The sequence below is a fragment of the Oculina patagonica genome, chromosome 12 (assembly GCF_052425735.1).
Source record: "Oculina patagonica isolate OP01 chromosome 12, crgOcupat, whole genome shotgun sequence".
Lineage (NCBI taxonomy): Eukaryota > Metazoa > Cnidaria > Anthozoa > Scleractinia > Oculinidae > Oculina > Oculina patagonica.
In genome coordinates, this window is record NC_135769.1 from 14,547,561 (window position 1) to 14,570,617 (window position 23,057).

Below are 23,057 nucleotides of genomic sequence, written 5' to 3' on the forward strand. Positions count from 1 at the left end.
ATGGGTGTAAAACTCGGTGATACTTTCCGGACTTCTGCATTTCCTGACCAAAGACGTAAACATGGTGATCAACACACTTCTGAGGTTCGAAGTAGTCCGTGAGCGCTTTGACGGCGATTTTGTACTCGTCATTTCCTTCAGTTGGATCTGGTACGAGGACGTATACAAAACAGGGACCCGGGTCCATGGACCACCCCTGTGGACCCGGTCCATGGACCACCTTGTGGACCCAGTCCATGGACCACCCCTGTGGACCACCCCTAATTTTCGAAAGAAAATCAAAGTGTAGAATGGGGACAGGATATATAGGCCTCTTTATTCAACCCATGCCAATTTTTTTTTCGGGCAATAAGGTCTCCGCCCCCCCCAGGTCCGAAGGTGCCCGTAGGCCTATGAAACCACCAAAACAAACCGCTGAAACAACCGAAGCAAACGATACAAAATCACCCAAACAACCAAAACCCATTAACATTAGTGAGAGCTAACCGTAAACAATCAATCAATCAATCAACTTTATTAAAAGAGGGTAACGGCAAACAGTAAAAACTACTGACAAACAAGCGGCCCTCGGATTACAAATTACAACTACATAATATATACTCGGATTACAAATTACAACTACATAATATATACAATTTAAAATTTGAATTAAAATACAGAAATTTCTAAAAATAGGGATTAAGAATTAAAAAACTGTAAAATGATGAATGTCCTTAAGGCTAGATGCGTAAAAATCAATTAGGCCATTTTTAAAACAATGTAGACTCTCACTTTTCTTTAAGAAATTGGGAAGAGTGTTCCAAAGTCTAGTTGCTCTCACGCTAAATGATCGCCCTCCTTCGGTTTTTCGTTTGAAACGGGGGCAGGCCAAGTTGACAGAGCCATATCGACTATTTCTTTCATTTATTTCAGAGTTTGGCACTAAAAGTTCGTTCATATAGGATGGGCTTTGGCCATTAATACGTTTGTACACTTGTGTTAAGATGTTTATTTTAACCTCGAGATGAACCGGAAGCCAATTTAAAATCTTGAAAAGTTCAACGCTGTTCGCTCGTGTGTCGGCGTCAAGGATAACGCGCGCAGCGCGTTTCTGGAGGCGAAGAATCCTCTGCAAATTCCCCAGAGAACACGACGACCACACCACGGAGGCGTAGAGCATGTCTTGCTTGATCATCGCGTTGTAATATGCTATCCTTTGTTGAAAAGGGAGAAATTTCTTAATTCTTTTCAGTACAGCAATACGCTGGGAAACCTTTCTACAGAGGTCATCGATATGTTCATCGAAGGACAGTTTGGAGTCGATTGTGACTCCCAGCAGTTTTTGTGAGTTCACCTGATCGAGCTCAGTGGCATTTAATTTAACTTGCAACTGCTGGTGCCCCATTCTTTTCTCAAGCCATTTACCCGTGGCGAGCATTGTCTTGGTCTTTTTTTCGTTAAGAATCATTTTGTTGTTATCTGACCATTTTTGTAGTTTATTCAAATCCGACTGGAGACTGTCACTGACGGCCCAAGGTGCTAACCTATAGTCGGTGGAATAACTAACTGTAGTATCGTCAGCATATATATCTGCCACAGTGTCCTGTAGAGCTGAGGGTAGGTCATTAATAAATATAAGAAACAGTACAGGACCTAGGATGCTACCCTGAGGTACACCCAAAGTAATGTCCCTTATACTAGAATGACAGCCTAACCTGAGCGTTATTCAGGCTAACTGAAGTGCTATTGAGGCTAACCGGAGTGCTATTTTAGGCTAACTGCAGCCTCGTCCCCAGTCGTCCCCGGTGAATTTGGATGTGACGTCACCCGCCAAGCTTGTCGGGAAAGTTCGCCTAGGACGCCTGGCAATAAACGGCAAATCCAATATGGCGGAGCCTGTCCAACGATTGAACTTCAGTAAACTTCTTGAAGAACTTAAAAACGCGTCAGAATTAGGCTGGGATTCCTTCATCTATGTCTTCCAGCAAACTCGTGAAGTAATTAGAGATTTTTTATTTAAGGTAGAAAAATTAAATGTCGATTTTTATGCACCATCTAAAGAGCTTGAAGAATATGCTCCACTAAAAACTGTAACTGGCGATGGGAGCTGTCTCTATCGATCGATTTCTCTGTTGGTGAACGGAGATAGAATAGTGGTCGCTCGTGGAAAGTTGTATGATGAGTATTTTTGCTTCTCGCTTACACAACAACAACAGCGGTGAAAAGATAAAAGGCTCAAAGCTGATAATCCATCAGTACTTTCAACTGAGCTTTCGTGTGTGCTTTCTTTGCTCCTTTGCCTTCGTTTTTTTCGAATATTTTTCGCAGTTTTATCCAAGGTAAGTGAAGTTGTAACTATTTATTCGAAGTATCAGTAGCAAAATATATGACTAAAGCTAGTGCTGTGTAGTGGTTTGTTTTCTGGGAAACAAACGCTGCAATTCGCCTACTGTAGGTGACGATACCGAGTTGTGATGTGTCAACTCAGCTGCTTAACAGATTCAACTTCTCTCTTGTGAACCTCAGACTTGTGAGACTCTATAAGGGACTGGTCAATAAGTACAGGGGGGGGGGTGGGCCGGAGCAGAAAGGGGGTGGGTCATCAGTTTTTGAGCCCTCGAAAAGGGGTGGGTTATGTAATTTTGATCTACACGTAGGGGGTGGGTCATCTTATTTATTCACTTACTTTTAACTGTTATAGTTCCAAGAAAAGTTGTATTCATCAGTATATAAAATTGATAAATTTCTCCATATAAGCAGTTTTAAATGAATTTCTAGCGATTTCAAAAGGCCCAAATATAAAATTTTCCCGGGGGAGCATACCCCCTGATCCCCCCTAGATGGCTTGTAATCATATCATTAGTTTTACCTGACTCTCTTCAACCTGCATAGATTCACGCTGGGCTTTAGGCCTTTAAATACCAGTAAACTCTTTTATTACACGACTACCCTAGTAAAAAGAGACCCGGAATTCCGGTGGAATCCCGCCGGAATTCCAGCCTGGACTTGCCTGGAATTCCAGGCGGAATCCGGGTGGATTCCAGGTGGAATCCACCGGAATTATTGCCGGCATTCCGCTGGTATTCCGCCGGAATTCCGGAATATTCCAGCTGGAATTCCGTGATAATTCTGGCCGGAATTCCACCGGAATTATTGCCGGCATTCCGCCGGAATTCCGGACAATTCCAGCTGGAATTTTCATGATAATTCCGGCCGGAATTCCCCCGGAATTATTGCCGGCATTCCGCCGGAATTCCAGACTTTTCCAGCTGGAATTCCAGTGAAAATTCAGCCCGGTATTCCGCCGGAATTCTGTACTAAAGTCCGGACGGAATTCCAGCGGAATTTTGGGTCGAAGCTTTTCCGACTGGAGTTTTGCCGGAATACCGCCGGAATTAGCTAGTAGCACTACTGATTTTCTTGTTTGAACTGGAGCAGTGAAAACATGGATTTTTTTAATAGAAAAGCAGCCTTACAATGTTTACTATATACTCTCAATGTACTTATAAATGCAAAGAATATTTTGCACACGGTGAAATGAATGCAACGAAAGAAAAATTTTAAATCAAAAACAAACATGCACTGTAACTTTCAACCTTTTTATTTACTAACAACTATTCTTATAACTCTACAGTAACATGTACATATTAAGTGAATCTAACTTGAGATAGAAAGTTGAAAGAAAGATACACTTATTCTTGGTTGTGGTTAACATGCGAATTACAAATAATAAAACGATGCGATATTCAATGTCTTTGATCGCATGACCAACTGTTTTCGTTCGCGATTGTAATCGCCGTGTTAATTTGTATTCATGCACACAAACTGTTTAAAAGTGCTTACCTCTCAGTTGATCGATCGTAGGTTGTTTCATTTCTTGTGGTAATAAAATCATTGCTGAACATGCACAGTATAGTTGCTGATGAGACCACTTCATTTCACGCATACAACAGTGTTTCAAAAATCGAAACATTTCAGCACAAAGAGACGGCGTCGCTTCGCATTCCACAAACCGATGCAAAGATCTATCGTTGCCTTGTTTCATTTCTTGAGGAAATGAAATAATTTATAGCTGAACACAATTGCTGACGAGACCACTTCATTCACGCGAACAACTGTTTCAAACATCGAAACATTTCAGGACAGACACGGCGTCGCTACGCATTCCACTCCGATGAAAAGACGTCAGGTAATTACATTGTTTACAACGCTGCAGAGAATCTTTTTTTCCAGCAGCAGAAAGGAAGGAGTTTACCTATATAAACTGCACATTACATGAAGAAACAGGACAGACGATTCCCGCTTAAAGAAACGGCCAAGTATAAAACGTTCAGGTCTCATTACAGGCGGAAAACTAAACACGTTTTTCAAAGTTGACCAATTAGATTAAAACGTCTCATATGTCAGAGATCACGTTTCAGTTTGTGTTGTCACGAAAATCCAACCGAGTGAAAGCATGCAGAATTTTCATGGCTTGTTTGGAAATATGTCTTTGAAAACAAACATTTTCTTTATATCAAGGATTTCTACTATCCAGGATTATACTGACACTAACAAACCGATTTAATTTTCGGAGCGGATTTACTAAGATCAGACTTTCAAGGAGCAAATGCAAGAAACTGCAGACAGCGGCAGACTTTGTGTGGCGGACATCGCCCGCAAAATATGGACGTAAATGGAATATTACTAAACGCTGCTGATATTTATAACCGGTATGCAATGCATACTAAGGCGAGGACATTCCAGTAAAGCAAGTCAGTATGTTAAAACTTCCAGACAAAGAACTGAGAATAGACCTTTCGGGCTTCGATTTTTTGTTGTCTTTTTCAGACTGTGACATCACTCTTGAGAATCACTCTTCAAATTCAGAAAAATTCTCTTGGCATTCAGATAGTTAAAAACAAGTTCTCTGGGGAGCATCATGTGATTTTGAAATGGGCAATTTACACTGACAAAGCCAAAAATGTCTATTGAGTGAAAATGCGAGTCCAAAAGATGTGTGATTTACAGCAAGGAGCCCAATTGTGTGACCACTTTTAAATAATTCACATTCTTTCGTGCAAGGAAAATTGTTAGTACATTAAAAGTGGTCACCCTTTTCGGCTCCTCACTGTAAGTCGAAAGTTGAGACACTGAGACATTTGCTATAAAAGGGGGGAAATGGGTTTGTCAGGTAAATAAAATTTTAAAATATAGTACTTTGTTTCCGGTGGTGTTTTTAGTTGTGCATTCCAAGGAAAGGTTAGTTTCTAACCAATGTTACTGTAATTAATAAAAGGCAAATTGTAAGCTGCTTTAATCACAAAATTGACACGATTTAATTCGTACAACTCTAATAAGATGTCTTTTATCACGACTTTTCACAATGGAAGGCAACATATTTTGTAACTTTACTAGACAGCGAGGAAACTTCCACAACTTTGCCAAGAATAAAATGTCTTGAAATAATGTATCTAGATTGCCTCTTGTTTAAATGTGGCTTAAAGTTGTCTGCACTCACTGTACAATCTGTAATGTAAATTTTGTGCAGTAAGTCCAAAAACTTAATATCATTTAGAGGTAAAACACGCAGTGCAAGGAAGTACAAGTTTCCAGGAAGTAAAGTTGATATAGCATCTTGATTTACTCTTGTTAAATTTAAATGGGGCTGAAAGTTGTTTGCACTTTCTGTACAATTTGTGATGCAAGTAAGTCCAACAGTACATGCGGAGTCTAGGAAGTAGAGTTGATACAGTGGTTTGCCAGTAATGAATTTGAATTGAAGGATCTTTCAGTAGCAAATCCAGAGATGTTTTACACAGTTTATTTTTTTTACTTAGGTGTTATTGCTACATGGTTTTCGCTGTGTTTTGTTTAAATATATCTGCCATTCATAGTGAGGATTGGGCTTTCTATATATTGCATAGAGGCAGAATAGAGGCCAATAACCAGTTCCAGTCAAAGCAGTTCCAATGCAATAGCCACATTCACACATTCACGCTGCTTCTTGACAAAGTGCAGATTAAACAGATTGAAGCAATTAGGACAAAACACAGCTGTCAGTGGATTCTTTGAAAACTGTATTATGGATGTTTTCTGTTGTTTTTTAATTCTGTTCTGTAAACATAATAAAAGAAAAAATCAATTTTTAAAAATTTAATAATTGTTTTATACATATTTGTTTAGACACTAAGACTGATTAACTACAACAATTTATTGCAACATAAGTAGCTACTTAAATTTTTCTTTTTTCTGAAACACATCTTTCTACATGTACACTATGCTTCTTAAATCATTTACTAGTTATTATGGTCTACAAAAATGTATATACTCTTTTTTGGTTGCTATTAAACCACCTACCTTTAAGGTCACTTTAGTGTGTCTTGAGAACACCAGTTTGGACTCTTGATTTATTTAGATTTGTATAAATGTGATCAATTGTAGTTCTGTTATCAGCCTGAAATAAGTTTGTTTGTATCCATATTTTACAATCACTTATTTATATTTACTGCTGCTTTGCACACCATTATTAAAATCAATGTTGAAATCTGACCTAGTAGTATACGAAAACGTTCTGTTGACAGAAGGGATCGCGAATGAAGCTCTCTCAATGCTTAGTAATCTATAAATTCCAGCAAATTAAATTTAACAACATCTAGCAGATATTTAGCCTTTTAAAATCGTTATTTCGATTCCATAAATACTTTGTCCATTATGTTAGTCAATAAAGTACATGTACAAGCAAACTGATATAAATTTTTGATAGCTCACCTCAGCAGTTGTGGCAATACATTCTTCTGCACTTCTCCTCTTCAGTTAAAGCTCAGGTTACAATGTCGCCAGTAGTTCAGATCACAAATATATCAATCCTGATGTTTCATTAGCCGTGCTTATATTGCTTTCAATGCTTCCAGTTCAACTTCAGTCTTGAAAGGCAAAGGTCTGCCGAAACAACACTCGCCAGCTGACTCCCAGCTCGTAAACCACAATTTAGTTCGGTGTGTCGATAAGGTTTTTGTGTACTATGATATCTCAATATGTTTGTAAGTGAGCGTAAAAAAAATTTAAGCTACTAATCTTACTTCGAGTCAAGGCTTCTGGCTGTGAAAAAGTCTCGAATAACCAAGATGGCGGAGGAAAACAAATCTCAAGCCATATTCTTAGTTACCAATCCCCCTCGGTTCGAATCATCACATCGCCCGTTGTAAACCCAACCGATTTATCGCTCCATAACATAAGGCTCGAGACTAACGTCCTCGCCTAAAAATGAAGCAAGAAACTTAAGAATGAGTGACATAACCTGTTTACAAGGGCAATGAGTGGTAAGTGTGTGCTGTAGTCTCAACCCAACTCTTGATTTAGCAGATTTGATTTGATTTAGATTTGGCGCACAGAACGAACGGCGAGCTGCCACTGAATATTATTTAAGATTATGAAGATCTAACGAAAGGATTTCTTGGATTTACTATTTCTCCATCGCAGAAGAACTTATAAACTACTGAACACAGGACATTAGTTTGTGGCTCGGCGGTTTGATTCGGTAAAGAGTCAAGTCTATTGTTTACTCACAGTGTTTGCATGACCGCACGTGCATTCTTGTTGGATTGGAATAGAGTGAGCTTCATTAATCTAAAGTTTCTTTTAAAAGGTTATCCACTGTTAACCAGCGTTGAGCCGTGGAGCTACCACACACTCGTTCAATAAACCTGCTTCAATCGACTGATAAGCTGCTAAGCCACAAGAATATGTACCTATCTCATTTTATTTACATTTTATAAACGTTGAACTCAAGTGGCCACTGAGACAAATATAAATAAATGTGTTTTATTCTTTGTACTTGTTTGTACTGCTGACTGTATTTTAGCGAAGACATTAAGCTTAATTAGTGGAAACGATCCATTTAGACCATGTCTTCAAGTATTTTTTGAGACTTACGGTATGCAATAATTGTACAGACGAAAAAAATTGTGTAGATTGTCAGAAGCTCTATTATTTGGCCTATCATTTTGATTGAACTCTCACTCATAATGAATTTTGGGGAAAATCATGGCATTGGGTGCAGCAAAGAAATACAAAATCTCCATATAAATCCAGCAGACTCAGAATTCCAGATTCCACTTGCCCGGTTTTCCACTGGACTCCAGATCTCCGCACCTGGCATTCCACTGGATTCCGGAATTCCGGGTTCCCCTTACCTGGAATTCCACTGGACCCCGCATTTGGACCTGGCATTCCACCGGACTCTGGAATTCCGGGTTCCCCTTACCGGGAATTCCACTGGACTCCGCACTCCGGACCTGGCATTCCACCGGACTCCGGAATTCCGGGCTCCACTTACCCGGAATTCCACCGGATTCCACCTGGAATCCTCCCCGGACCTGGAATTCCGCTGGAATTCCACCGGAATTCCGGGGCTATTTTTACTAGGGTAAGTTATTCCGAGGGCTAATAACTAAATCAGTCAATCAGATTACTTAATTTCCGGTCCCGCGAGGGCCGATATTTTCCAAGTATCGGACCGGGTTTTGTCCCGGATGATCCCGCGCTAATTCCCTCGCGATTTAGCGCAAGATTTTTGCTAGATTCTTTTGCAAGATTTTTTCGGAGTTTTTATTGCTTTGAAAATGAAATGACCTTAAACACAGAAATAAATAGCGAGCGTAAAAGTTCTGCCGCACATTGTTTTCCACGACATCTACCAGGTAGCTTTCCACTACACAAAGTTTCTAGTCGTGTAATAAATCTCTTATTAACCAAGCTTGCTCGGGACCGTACTGTCAAGACCTCGGGCTAATATTCGCCCAGTACGGTCCTCGCGCGTGGTTAATAAGATATATTTCTCAAACAATTTGAAAATATGAATGATGGACAGTGGTTGTATTTTATTTATGTTATTAATTTCTGTATAAAAATATGAACTCTTCAATATATAATTGATTATGAATTAATATCATATACTGATTCAGTTTTTTTTGCATATGTTTGTGTCTAAATTTCCCCATGGACTTTACACACAAATATGTGGAAAACTTACAATAGGCTAGTATGAGAAGTGATAAATTCATCCTTCTTTGGTGTGTCAAGAAATGGAAAAAAGACGTACATGGATCAGCAGTGTTCATCAGGGAAAAAGTCTATGTAGGAAATTTCACTTAAAAAGCTGAAGTCAAATAAAAAATCTCCAACCCCTAACAGATGATAAAGAAATGATAGGTCCCTTGATTTTTTTTTAGCAAAGGGGGTGGGTCATGTAATTTTCAACCCCCTGTCAGGGGTGGGTTAGTCGGTTTTGAGCCAGACGGAAGGGGTGGGTCACAAATTTTTGAGCCACCACTTTTCCAATTGCTCCGGCCCACCCCCCTGATACTTATTGACCAGTCCCTAACATACCAAAATCATTTCGGCCACTAAGCATTGACAAGATTATGATTGTAAGGAAACAAAAAACTGTTCCTAATGGACTGGTATCAAAATGTTTAGAATGGCTACATTTCAGTTTAAAAGTGGTTTGTTACTGTTATTTAATGTTATATTTATATTGTTACTATAAAAACATTATCCAGAGTATCTTCTAGATATACAATGTACTCTATTTGGATTCATTAAAGACCTTTAGTCACTTAGCTTGGCACAATCAATCAAAAGGCTTTATTCTTCTCTTATGCTTTAGACAGATGGGTTGGTACAAGCAGATCAGGTTTCATCAGCTGGCAATGTCATACATTTTCTATGGACAGACCTCAAATATCAAGAGAATATGAAAACATAATATAACACTTTCCACTGCCTCCAGCTTTCCCTGCCTCCTCCCCAAATCACCCCACCCTACCAAATGCACTCCCCTAAATTCCAATTACTACTAGTTTTAGTATATATTGCCAGAGTTGAATACATGTAAATACTTTTGTATACTGAACTGTGTTTATGTGTGTGTGTGTCAGTCAAGCTCAGTTTAATATCTCTGCAAGTATGAGTTAAAAAGGTGGTAGTTTAAGGAATGGGAAAAATAGCCAATGTACCCATGTGAGGAAAAATACAAATATTTCTGGGCTGTCAAAAATGCAGAATGGGGCTCACAAATTAAAAAGAAGCTGGTCCAAAAGCCCCAGTAACCAGCTTTTCTGGAGCGGTTCAAACAATATTTAAACATTATATATTTTGATATTTTAATTTATTTGCAAATAAACATATAAAAACAGTATATAACCAAAAAATGGAGTGAAATTCTCATCTGCTACAAAGTGCTCAATAGCTGAACTAGAGCGGTGAATAACAGTAAAATCACAATGATACAGTATGTACCTTGTCTAAAGGAGAAAGCAGTGCACTTCTGTTTCTTTTTGGACATCTCAGCAGGTGAATTTGTCAAAACTACACAAAAATTGGCAGCAAAATATATAAACTTCAGCTGAAATGCTAACTCTGCAACTGAGGGAAATTGAAATAAATTTTCACACCTTTTGGGCTGACAAGAACTGTTGGCTATTTAGTGGATCTACACAATGGAAATGTTATTAATTCACACTCGGAATCTGCAATAAGTCATGACCAGCTGTAATTTTTATTTTATAAGCTCATTGAATTGACGAAAATGATTGAAGCGTACTTGTAATATATTACCTGAACATGGCCCAGGATTTGGATTAACATCTCCTGCTAATGAAATGAGCCAGAGTATACAAGAAAAAGACAGGCTACAACAAGATCAAATAAAGTTTTGGTTTACGAGAGTTAGGTTATTATTTTTTTCTCTTAAAAGCGAAATAACAATTTACAGGTAATCAATGACAAGCTTACATGCATCGGGGTATAAGCCCTCTTCTCTCAAGTAAGCTGAATTGTTTCTTTGTTTTCGCACATAAATTAGTAAACAACAAAGGTCGAAAATCCCGACCCTAGCTCTATAAACATTGAGATCGACGCCTTTCAGGTTTAAATAAAACTACCACAGTTACTAGTACCTGGCGAACGTAATTTGCTTACCACAAAGAACTTCTAGATACATGTAGACCCATGTATCACTACGAGTAGTGAACGAAAACAATTAATGATAACAGAATAATTTTCTTAACTCTAATACGACCAATACCATTCTGCAAGGCAGGAAAAAACGGCATTACAGTTCGTCTCAACCATCTAAAATCGTCCACAAATGTTCAAAAGGGATGCAGTTTTCTCATGAACCAGAAATATTTTCTTTTCCTCGCAGAAAAACGTACATTTTCGTCGAGCTATAATTATCTGGGACTTTTTCTCGCTAAACTGGGACTTTTTGCCATTTTGTGCCAGGCCTCGCGCTATCGCGCTCGGTTCCAGTCCTCCTCCGCTCACTCGCATAGCGCGGTATGGCCTGGGGACGAGGCTGGGCTAACTGGAGTGGCTGCACCTTTCACTCCAGTTAGCCTGAATAGCACTTCGGTTCCCTTTGTTTACGGTTAGCTCTCAATAATGGTAATAGGGTTTGTTTGTTTCGGTGATTTTGTCTTGTTTCGCTTGTTTCGGTCGTCTCAGTTGTTTCGGTGGTTTCATTTAGGTAGGTGCAGGGGTTTCACTTGTTTCGGTCGTTTCGTTTCGGTGGTATCGTTCCGTTGTTTTGTGTTTTAGTACATGCCGTCAATTTTATACCCTTTGCCCATTGTGTACTTTATTTGCTTTCAAAAATTAGGGGTGGTCCATGGACCGGGTCCACAGGGGTGGTCCATTGACCCGGGTCCATGTTTTGTATACGTCCGTTCTCTGTCTGTGTGTGTGTGTGTGTGTGTGAATGGAAATCGTGTCCCGTTTTTTTATACTCTGTAACTTTATTGCAATATTTTTTTCGGCTTGGCCCAGCCACTTTTAGCTCGATTAGCCTTAGCTATTTCTAAGTGGCTGTGCTCTTTTTGATTGTTTATTATTACTCTTGCATGTATTTACCAAATGTAAAAAAACTCTTCTGGGCATGAAATAAAAGACTGGGAGACTTTTGGGTCTAAATCAGAAGAAACAGGATTTCCAAACTGTCCCAACCCTGTATGCACATCAGGAAGTGTTGTGAGAACCCACTCAAGAGTCATCTTCGCAGGGAGGGATGGCAACGATGTGTTTGGATGCGAAATGTCAAAAACATCCGTGATGCTGGTATTGGTACTGATGACTTAGGAATGTCGCTGGCATGCGAGTTCTCAGTTGTTGGCAGTTTTACTGAGGGCTCAGGGTGGGGTGTCTGGAGTGTGGCAGTGCTATGTGATTTTCCAAGTGAACGAATTTCATCTGCACGGATCTTCACTAGTCCCAGCTTCAGACAGTCTGAGCCAGACAGGAGGGGTGGCTTTGCTTGTATGTGCGAGTCCCTCAAGACATGAAATGTGAGGAGGTGGTACCCTGCTGTGGTTTCAGCTAGTAACTCTAGTTTACCCATTGGTGTGAGTTTAGAGTTGTCATAGGTGAATAAGGTCGCTTTACTTGGGGTGAGGTAGCTTGTGATCTTATACCCAGGAGGGATCAATGATTGAGCAAGTTTTTCTGGCAGTGTGTTACAAGTGGAGGCTGTATCTAACTGCACCCTGATCGATTTGCTTAGGCCCTTGGTTACACCCAGTTTCAAGTGGCTGAATATTTTTGTTTTGTAATTTTTTTATTTTTTCAGCACTCTGCTTATTTTTTACAACACTTTACATGTTCACATAAGATTAAAACTAATTACAATATACATTACACATTAAACTACTTACAATAAACATTACATTACATCACTTAAAACAGCGGGGAAAAAGATGAAATCATTACTTGTAATATTTCAATTTAAAGAGAATCATTTACCTTTGTTACAATATAAAGCCCAATTAGAATCTTTTAAATATATTACAATTACACGCATTCAGAAACACATGTATTTGAGCACACATACACTACATCACAACACACGACAGACCCAATATTGTTCACTAATATGCATAAGAAGTGTCTAAAGCGTAGTTTAACTGCATAAATCTTAATCTTAGAAATTTGCCCCATTTCGCAGTATGGTTAGAGAGATTATTTTTTGATTTCGCAATCAGTAGTTCATTAAGATTTTGAATCTTTTTTAGTCTAGCAGTGAAAACATTAATGAGAGGATAGGTGTTCTTACAACGGCATGAATACAAATAATGTTTAGCGGTAAGTATTACATGATTGAAAAAAAAAAAATCGTCTTCACAACCTGGCATTCCAAGCAAGATTTCTCTATGTTAAGATTTTTCACATTGACTTTTAAATTGCAGAGCCACTTAATAACCTCTGCCCAGAAATTTTTGGCATAATGACAAGAGATAAAGATATGTTCAAGGGATTCGCTTTCTTTTCCACAAAAAGAGCATGCTAGGGATCGAAGGCAACACACCAATTTTATTTAAAAAATCATTTGTCACCAGGTTCCTAAAATAGTTTGATTGAAATTTGTATCGGAGGTGACACGATGTGGTAAGCTATATATTTCGCTCCAATCAAAGATATCATTTTTCTTTTGAGCAGATGGGGTACTAATAACTCTATTTCGAAGTTCCTTATAAATGATTTTCGAGACTGCTTTATTGATCGGAGTCTTTTGCCCATTTAAACTCAACACAATTTGGTCCTGTAAATTGAACGTCTTTTTGTCAGAGTGAGAGGACCTTGTTAATAAGTCTCTCCATTGACTTGGCATGGCATTTACCACGGAAATTATAAGTCTAAAGAAATCCAAGGGAGTGAGGTTCAGCTCTCTCACCTTATGCTTGGTTATTAACTCGTTGTTTTCAGAAATCAGGTCTCCTATTCTTAGACTACCCTTTTCTGCCAACGTTTTAAAGAATACAGGTTTTCCGTCGATACAGATGAGTTTATTGTTCCAAATTATGGTTTGGAGGGTTGTATTTATATCATCAGTTAGTTCTACGCTTTGACTAGTTGCCACAGAACATTTTGCAAAGCCTTTTAAGCAATCCTCGTAAAAGGTGGAAGTTTAATTGGTAGCATTTTAACATCGAAATTGCAACCTTAGATAAGTTTACCTCCAACCGGCTCTAAATAATGCAGTAGTATAGTCTTCCAGCTAGTTAATTCGTCACTGGCTAACTTTTTACAACACATAATTATCTGAGTCTCAATCATAGATGTAACGTCTTGAGTGCGCTATAAAAACGAAGAACACTTTGAATCCGTAAACAGCTTTTAATGGCGTCTCCCAGATCTCAAAAAGCAGAAAGTATGGTTCGTGCACTCATGCATGACACCACGTGACTATGACGTATAATTGTTAAGCGGAAGTGAAATAAACAAGATATGTGACATCTCCCCTCCTTACAATAATGGAAAGAAATAATACAAAGAAATAGTGCAAATAAAGAGCACAGAAAGCCAATGTCTTTGTCCTTATTAATGAAATCTCACACGACAAATCTGGAAACTGAGTGTCTCTGTCCTTATTAATATCACATAACAAGTCCAGAATCAAGTGTCACTGTCCTTAAACATCTCGCGCAACAAATCCGTAAACAAGTGTCTCTAACCTTATTAATATCACACGACAAATCCAGAATCAAGTGTCACTGTCCTTAAACATCTCACGCAACAAATCCGGAAACAAGTGTCTCTCACCTTATTAATATCACACGACAAATCCAGAAATATCAAGTGTCACTGTCCTTAAACATTTCACGCAACAAATCCGGAAATAAGTGTCTCTATCCTTGCAAGTCCCGTGACATTGTCCTAGTCCTTAAATCGGGAAGGTGGCTTGATGACATGCCCACTGCGGGTTTTGATCACAGCAGTGTCCGAGCTTGGTTTGCTCTCCCTTGGTAGGTCGTCTTGTCCAGGTTTCTTTGGTGTTTCCTTAGCAGGTGTTGTTTTGGAAACAGGCTGCTCCTCTACTGGAGGAGTTGGAGCGTTGTTCCGCAGGGCACTAGCTGGTGTGTTCTCTATCGGGTTCATCACTGCTTCCTCTTGTGGATGGACTACTGCTTGCTCCAGCTGTTCACGAGTGCGCCTTAGGTGTTTTCAGTTAAGCTAGATGTGGGTCACTCTTGGACTCAATTGCTTTCCTCGTGAGGTTCTTTGATACTTTGACTGAATTTTCTACTTTGCCATTTGACTGGGGATATCCTGGTGAACTGGTGACATGTTCAAATCCGTACTGACTGGCAAATGCATTGAATTCAGTGGAAGAAAATGGTGGTCCATTATCGGACACAAGCTCATCAGGGATCCCATGTCTAGCTAAGCGGATCTTTAGTTTCCCGATGACTTCCTTTCCAGTTTGAGTGTTGAGTCTGTCAACTTCAAAGTAGCTTGAATAGTATTCAACAGTCACCATAAAGTTCTTCCCATCAAGCTCAAATAAGTCAACCGCAATCTTAGGGTCTGGTGGGAATGGAATGGCAGATCAACGGTTCTTTCGCTTGTTCTGCTGGGTGGCTGTTGCAGATTGCACAGAGAGAGATCTATATGCTGCTCTATCTTCTTAGTCATGCCGGGCCAATAGAGGACTTCTCTTGCACGGCGAAGGCAACCCTGAATCCCTATGTGACTCGCGCGAATCTTGGCTTTCATTTCTTCTCTAGCACTTGCAGGCACAACTAGTCATTCGCCCTTGAAAACCAACCCATTTTGGAGTGTCAGCTCTTCTCTAAAGAGAAAGTAATCTCTGATTTTGACTGGTAGGTGGTCCTTTGTCTCTGGCCAACCTTTTCTGATTGATGTCTTTAGTTCTTTCATAACACGGTCTGATTCCATTGCTGAGTGAATGGTGTTCTGTGCTGCCTCGGAGACTAGAAGGTACTGGACCATGTTTATACTTTCTGTATCTTTCGCTACCTCTCCTCTCATGATGTCTTCATTGCTTTATGACTGGATGAAAGCTCTGCTGAGAGTATCTGCAAGATACATTTCTGATCCCTTCTTGTAGACGACTGTTAGATTGTACTTTTGCAGTTGTAACATCATGCGCTGTAGACGCTTTGGTGCACTGACCAAACTCTTCTTGAAAATGCTCTCGAGGGGCTTGTGATCAGTCTCTATCTTGGCTGGCCGACCATGTACGAACTGCTCAAACCGTTCGACTCCATATACAATAGCAAGTAATTCTTTTTCAATTTGTGCGTAATTAACTTCAGCATCAGTCATGGCTCTTGATGCATAGGCCACTGGCTGCCCTTCTTGCATGAGACAGGCACCAAGTCCCTTGTCCGATGCATCACACTGTAATTCTGTGTCGGCTTTGGAGTCGAAATACTTCAGTACTGGAGCGTCTGAGATGATCTGTTTCACCTGCTCAAAGCTTCTGCCTTGAATGTCATTGTCCCACAGGAACTGATTTTGCTCTTTGAGAAGTTCTCTCATAGGGGCAGTGGCTGCAGAGAGATTAGGTGCAAATTTCTGTAGGTAGTTTACCATACCCAGCAGTCTCTTCACATCTTGTTTGCTTGTTGGGGTCGGCATCTTTTTAACCCCTTGGAGTTTGGCTGTATCAGGTTTCAGCCCCTCTTCTGATAGCACATGTCCCATAAAGGTTACTCCAGGAAGGCAAAACTTGCACTTCTCTTTGTTTAGCTTGATGCCTTAACTGCGGCAGCGTTCCAACAGAGCTATGAGTTGCTGGTCATGGTCTGCAATAGCTGCAGCTTTCGTCTCTCCAACCCCATACATGTAGATCAAGATGTCATGACACCTTTAAGACCTCCTAAGGCATTGTCGAGGCACCGTTGAAACTCTTCAGGTGCAGGAGAAATACCGAAGGGCATTCTGGTCCATCAATATCTACCCCACGGGGTACCAAAGGTGGTGAGGAAACTGCTTTCAGTATCCAACTGGATGTGCCAGAATCCATTCTTGGCGTCAACTACGTTAAAGACCTTTGCCTTTGATAATTCTGGGAGCAAGTCGTTGATTATAGTGGGTAATGGTTTCGCTTCAGCGCCTGGTTCAGAAGCGTGGGATCTATGCAGAGGCGTATCTTTCCGTTGCTCTTCAACACAACAACCATTGACGACACCCAGTCTGTGGGAGTATCAACTGGCTCGAGAATTCCTTGACTGCTTTCCAAATGAACTCAAAAATAATTTTATTCAGCTCTTTAACAAACTCTTGGTCCGAGCAAATCATGCTCGCCCTATACAGGAAAATGGGAATTATAAATGTTTTGACAATTTGAATTCTGCCCATTATCGTGAGATCTCGCCATCTCCAAATGTGTAATTTTTGTTTGATTGAGGTGAAGATTTCATCAAAAATGTAACATTCTTTTAGCACATTGATCGTAAGTAAAATGAACACCTAGGATTTTCACCGAGTGTTTAATTTTTAGGTTTTTTATTTCAATATCATTTCGTAGTGAGCAGTGCCCCCTATTACCTAGTATAATACCTTCGGATTTATTGAGATTAATTCTGAGACCTGAACATTCTCCAAAAGCTTCTACTAAAGTTTCATAAAACTTATAAGTGAATGATCATTCTTTAAGAAGCCGGTTAGATCATCTGCGAACAACCCCAGCTTTATCTCCTTTGTTCCTACAGTAATTCCTTGAATGTCTTTGCTTCTGCGTATGCTTAAACATAGTATTTCTAGCACCATGATAAACAAGTAAGCAGAGAGGGGGTCTCCCTGCCTTACGCCTCTTTCAACTGGAAAAGGTGCAGTAGAAAAACCGTAATTCAAAACACAGCTTGATATGTTTTTGTAAAATGTATGAATCCACTGAATAGATGAATTTCCAAATCCGAAGGCATCAAGGGTTTTGAACAAGAAATCTCTACTAATACAGTGTTGAAGGCTTTCTTAAAGTCGATGCAAATCATTTTAGCATTGATATTATATCTTCTCTCTGTATACTCCATTTTATCATCCACTGTTCTTATTGGTGGTGGACAAAACACTGACCCCCAGTCCATGGACTACCCCCATGGACTACCCAAATGGACTACCTAAAATGGACTACCCCTAAAAAATGGACTACCCTTAAAGTACTATTCCGAGTGTGTACCACTTACTGAGCTGTTGTTATACACACATAATTTGCACTTACGTCTTACCTTGTTTATTTTCAAGCCGTATGTATCCCTCTCGCCGCCATTTTGAATATATTATACTAAACTAGGAGTTGCTGATAGCAAGTAAAGTGCTGCGAAGTAAGTTATAAGAATAATAATAATAGTAGGAACGATCGGAAGGTCATAGGACAGGGGCACCTAACGGAATATTTCGTTAAAATATCTGTTCGGAAGACGATTTGAGATCTAGAATTTTCGGAACATTCATTGTAAATTTTTTTGCTTGCCTGCCTTTCCTAGGAATTTCCGAAATCTAAAAAATGGTATAATTGTTCATTTTTAACGGATTTTCACTCTAAAAAGGTCACCTAGAATTTTCGGGAGCCCTTCTCTGGCTAGAATTTTTTTGAAAAGGTAAGTTTTGATCCCTATAACTTTCGGATCACTAGACTTTCAGCTACGAATTTCGAACAGATAAAAAAATTTTAGGGGATAAAAATATGCCTATATCTACCGTTTAAATACTAAAATACGTTTAACGGTGCTATCCTTCTCGATGGGTGCCCCTGATACATGTAGGAATGTTTCGGATGTTCACATTTTCAGATGTGAAAGATATGATTTTTCTCAGTTAGTTATTTGCTGGTAATTCGCTTAGTTTATATAATAATTAGTGACATTACTGAGGAAAGGAAGTAATGCAACATATCATAGCACGTGCAATTCATTGCAAAGTCATCAGAAACACCAATTTATGACGTCAAAAAAGCTTGAAGCTCGTTCCATTACAGCGCACGGTCATTATGGAAACGTTTTCGTGTAGCCTTCGCAAATAATCTTCGTAGTGTTTTTGCTGTACATATTTCCCGCTTAAGGCTCAGAAAGTAAAATTTTTCCTTAAAATTAATTAACTTCGTAATGAATAATTATGAAAGCGAATCATAAGAAGGCCTCGTAAATTCGTTATTCATCAGAGCTGGCGCATAAGGGATAAAAAGACCGTTTCCCCGGCACTATACTTGACCATCTTGCTCAAGAGAGGTTTCTTGGGAAGCATTTACAAAGTACTGAACATCCGCTGATCACGAAAGTGTAGACTCAAATCAAGCAATCAATCTTTGGACTCATAGAGACAGACAAAACAGGCACTGCACTGCACTACAGAAAATCCAAACTTTTATAAATAGTATCAGATAGTTGCTTGAGACGCATCTTAAACATTTGGTGGCCAGAGAAAATTTTTGAATGAATAACTTTGGCAGCCCAGCGAGGAGAACAGAACCGGTAAGCAGACAGATCCTGAGGAAAAAATAGTGCTGAGTCTGGGCACGAGTCTTCGCTTTTTGAGGTCAGCAGATGTATAGTGTAATTCATTCAAAATGGCAGCTAGAGTTGTCGAAAGTAACCGAAGTAAGTGCAAATTATGTGCGTATAACAACAGCTCAGCAAGTATTACACACTCGGAATAGTACTTTAAGGGGTAGTCCATTTTTTAGGGGTAGTCCATTTTAGGTAGTCCATTTGAGTAGTCCATGGGGGTAGTCCATGGACTGGGGGTCAGTGTTTTGTCCACCACCACAATATCGTGCTCTAGTGGATGCTTAAATGTTGTTAATGAGATTTTTTGTGTTAATTATTGTTACATGAGTTTCAGCATTGTGTTTATGTTGCTGTTGTTTGTGTTAAAAGAAAAAGATTTAGACCCCTCTTTGAGGACAAGAAATGCTTGTCAGACCGTCTTAGTTTCTTGGTATCTTCAAGTGTAAAATAAATTACTACAGGGTGGAACTAAACTAAACCACCTCCAAAAGAGGTTCTTGTTATTGTGATTTTGGTGCCTTTAAGGTGTTCCCAATCACTTTTATATGGACGTCCCCCCTTCCCTCCAAAGAAGCAGCAAGAAATGTGACACGCATCCTGTATAGTGCTAGGATCAGTAGTGTCAAAAGCATCAACAAGTGTGTAATTATTTATAAAGATGGTAAAGTGGCCCAGCTCACCACAAGTCTAAAAATATATAGTTCAGTGTTTAGAGTGCCCAAACAGTATCTGGGAGGCCATGGGTTTGACTCGATCCTGTCAGGGACTCATTATAATTTTATATTGTAATAATTATTATCTTTTTTATTTATCACCAAGCTTAAAATTTGCAATCTTTATTATTTATTAGGTACTTGTGATGTTTTGAAAGTTCTCAAACTGAGCTCGCTGAGAGGCTTGTGCAATTTTTAGATTTTTCAAAACGTCACTGCTGGTACCTTTTATAAATCGTGAATTGTACTCGCGTTCACGCGATTTCCTTTACTTATTATTGCGGGCCCAAGAGAGGCCCACAACCCTAATCTTGACAGTGACCAGCGGATTGCGTATTACGCGTGCGCGCCACGTTTATAAAGGCTATCTGCAAACCGGAAGTTGAAAATTTTGTTCTTCCACTAAGAACGATCGGAATGCAAAAAATGTGTCAATCACGACAGTTTGTCGTAACACCGGAAGAGAAAAACCCTGTCTCCAAGAGCGATAAGAATGCGAAAAATCAACAGTTTGTCACATTAGATCGAGGCTTCTGTCTTGCAGACATTACGTTTTGCAGACGTTGTTTTATAGGTGTTGCTTTTGAGAAGATCTGCCTTGATTGTATCACAGATAAACTACGGCAAAGCGAATGATTCCAACAACGGTTATTCTAGAGAAATTCCTTAAACACTGACAACAAAGCGAGTTTGCCGACGAAGGAAAATCACATCTCAATTCACACCTCGTGCTCAACTACACTTCGCAAAACTGTCAATAATAAAAAAACCTCTGATTGGTTCGCCGCAATAGGAACGAGTGTAACGTCGAGTAACGCGTGACGCGTTACTCGACCTTACTCGGAATAAAATTAAAAACACTTTCCTCCCAGTACCTTCTCTTAACTGCATCGAGGCCCGCACTTTCTAACCTGTGGTTACCACTAGTTACATGTATAATCATTTTCTAGAAGAAAATCAAAGAGGTCTATGACCTACTTGTGAATGCGTTAGATATATTTGAATCGTTCCTTTGAACAGTATAGTATCGATGGAAAATATTCATTATAGTGATTAATAATATTAATCAACTTTATTTAGAGATCTCAGGGTGAACATATAACAAGTTGCTTAGGTATAAGAATTACTTTTTTCATTATTTTAATTGCTCAGTAAACTGATGGCTCAGTGGTACTGCTCTGCGTTCTGAAGCGTGTGACCCGGGATCGACTCTCATACCCTGTGGCTAAAATTCTTTTTTTTCTTCTTATTTTTTTTCACAGATATTTTATACACATCTGTCTTGTATAGAGTTCAGAAACCTCGCTTTGTCATGAATCGGGTAATCGCTTGCGTGATTCTGTGGAATATTTCAGGTGATTTAGAGGCGCCAAAAGGTGATTTGCAGTCATACATGTAGGTGGTGTGACGCTCTCCGCTAAATTGCCAAGCCAGTCCGGTAGCGCTGTAATTAGATGGGTGAATGGGGACGTGTCGATACGCACTTTTTAGGTCAATTTTGGCAAGATATGCGTTAGGCTTGATAAGCGAGACCGCTTTGTCAAGTGTCATGTAAGAGAAATGTTGCGTAGTTGCGTACGAATTAACGTTGCTGTGTGCTGGGCGGCTGCAGTCGTGTATAAGTCGAATATTTTCGCTGTTTGGTTTAGGGATGGCCCCAAGGGCACTGACAATTGAAGGTTTTGTGCTAGTTATTACATAGTTTCCCATCTGAATTTCGTCGCGAATTTGTCTTTCTACCTTGTCACGCACGTCCGTCGAAGTCGCAGATCGGTAATTCAGTACTTCCGCCTGTGTTACAATCGCATCAGGGGAGATGAGGTGAAAGCCATTTGCGATGCCGTTAAGAATGAATTCCATATCGCTGTCGTCATGTAAGTAAGTTCGCCAGGCCTCTAAGTTTAGCGGTGAGCTGTGCAGAGTGGAAGAAAGTCATATGCCAGTGTGCGGAGTGGGGTGTTCGTGTTGTGGGTGAGGCTGGTTACAATTGGAAATGATACACACGTGCTGAAAGCGACAATTAGGCCATTGACATCCGGTCGGCGAATTAAATTGCCTGCAAATAGGTGTGGGCACATGCTGACGATTTCGCGCCAAAGATTTTTGCATAGGGGCCTGTGCGGAACTGCGGGAGGGCGGCGTTTCACGAGAAAGCGAGTGTGCAAATGCTGGGAGTCACTTCCCCACCTGAAACCATATTTGTGCTGCAACTTTCGATATTCGTTATCATAAAGAAGAGCGGAGAGGAAAGTATGGCTTTCCAAAAGTTCTGCAAACTTGACTGTGTATGCCAAATAGTCAGCGATGCTGGGTGTGCCTGACAGTTTCCCTGTGGTCAGCAGCTCATGCATAATTCGCACGTTTGCGGCTATCCACATTGACAGCGTAATGTTTTCTAACTTCGGTTTTCCTTTCTGTGCTCTTATCACAATGCTTGCCCCACCAGAGCTACTAATCTCTTGTTCTTCTTCGTTGCTTGCTAGATTATTTACACTAACAAAGTCTGTTATTAACAGTGGTTTCTCACCTCCTTTGGCTCCTTGCGCTGCTTTTGCACTTGTTCCTAGGAACACTTGCGGATCGTTGTCTAGGCGTGGGAGAGGGGTCTCCGTAGCACCCGACGTCAGCAAAGGGTCGTCTATGGCGCCAATTCCTTCGATTTTCTTTAAAATCTCGTCGAGGCCACCGTCCTTTGACAGTGACTTTGTGGTGACTGGGTCTGGATCTAATAGAGTTGCGTTGGAGCCTTTACGTAGCCCAGTGATTGCTTTGACGAGTAGTTTTCGCTGACCAAGGGTCATTTCCAAGCTCGCTACATCCGACTCGGTCACAAGAGCGAGGGCCTCTTTTGTGTCCAGGTCTTGCTTTGTCAGGAGTTCGGAAGTCTCCTTCTTTAGGCCATTAGTCTCGCACCAGCTTTGAAAGTCAAACGGGGCAGCCATTGAGTTACAAAAAGAAAATTAAAAATTACAGTTGCTAACTGCGCTCTTGCTGTTGTTGCTCGCTCAAAAGCTATCGCGATATGCCAGCTACTTGCGGTTGTATCGGTACATATATCTTTTGGGCTTGGCTAGCA

The 23,057-nt window shown here is 40.0% G+C and overlaps 1 protein-coding gene and 1 long non-coding RNA gene across 4 annotated transcripts in view; both read left to right on the plus strand.

The window, feature by feature from the left end:
• LOC144632717 (uncharacterized) overlaps positions 1 to 23,057 on the plus strand; it is a 74,653-nt gene that overhangs the window by 12,553 nt on the left and 39,043 nt on the right. The window lies entirely within an intron of this gene.
• On the plus strand, positions 7,229 to 7,794 carry LOC144632736 (uncharacterized). Its single transcript, XR_013566935.1, has 2 exons — positions 7,229 to 7,280; positions 7,607 to 7,794. It is a non-coding gene; the product is annotated as an uncharacterized LOC144632736 (long non-coding RNA).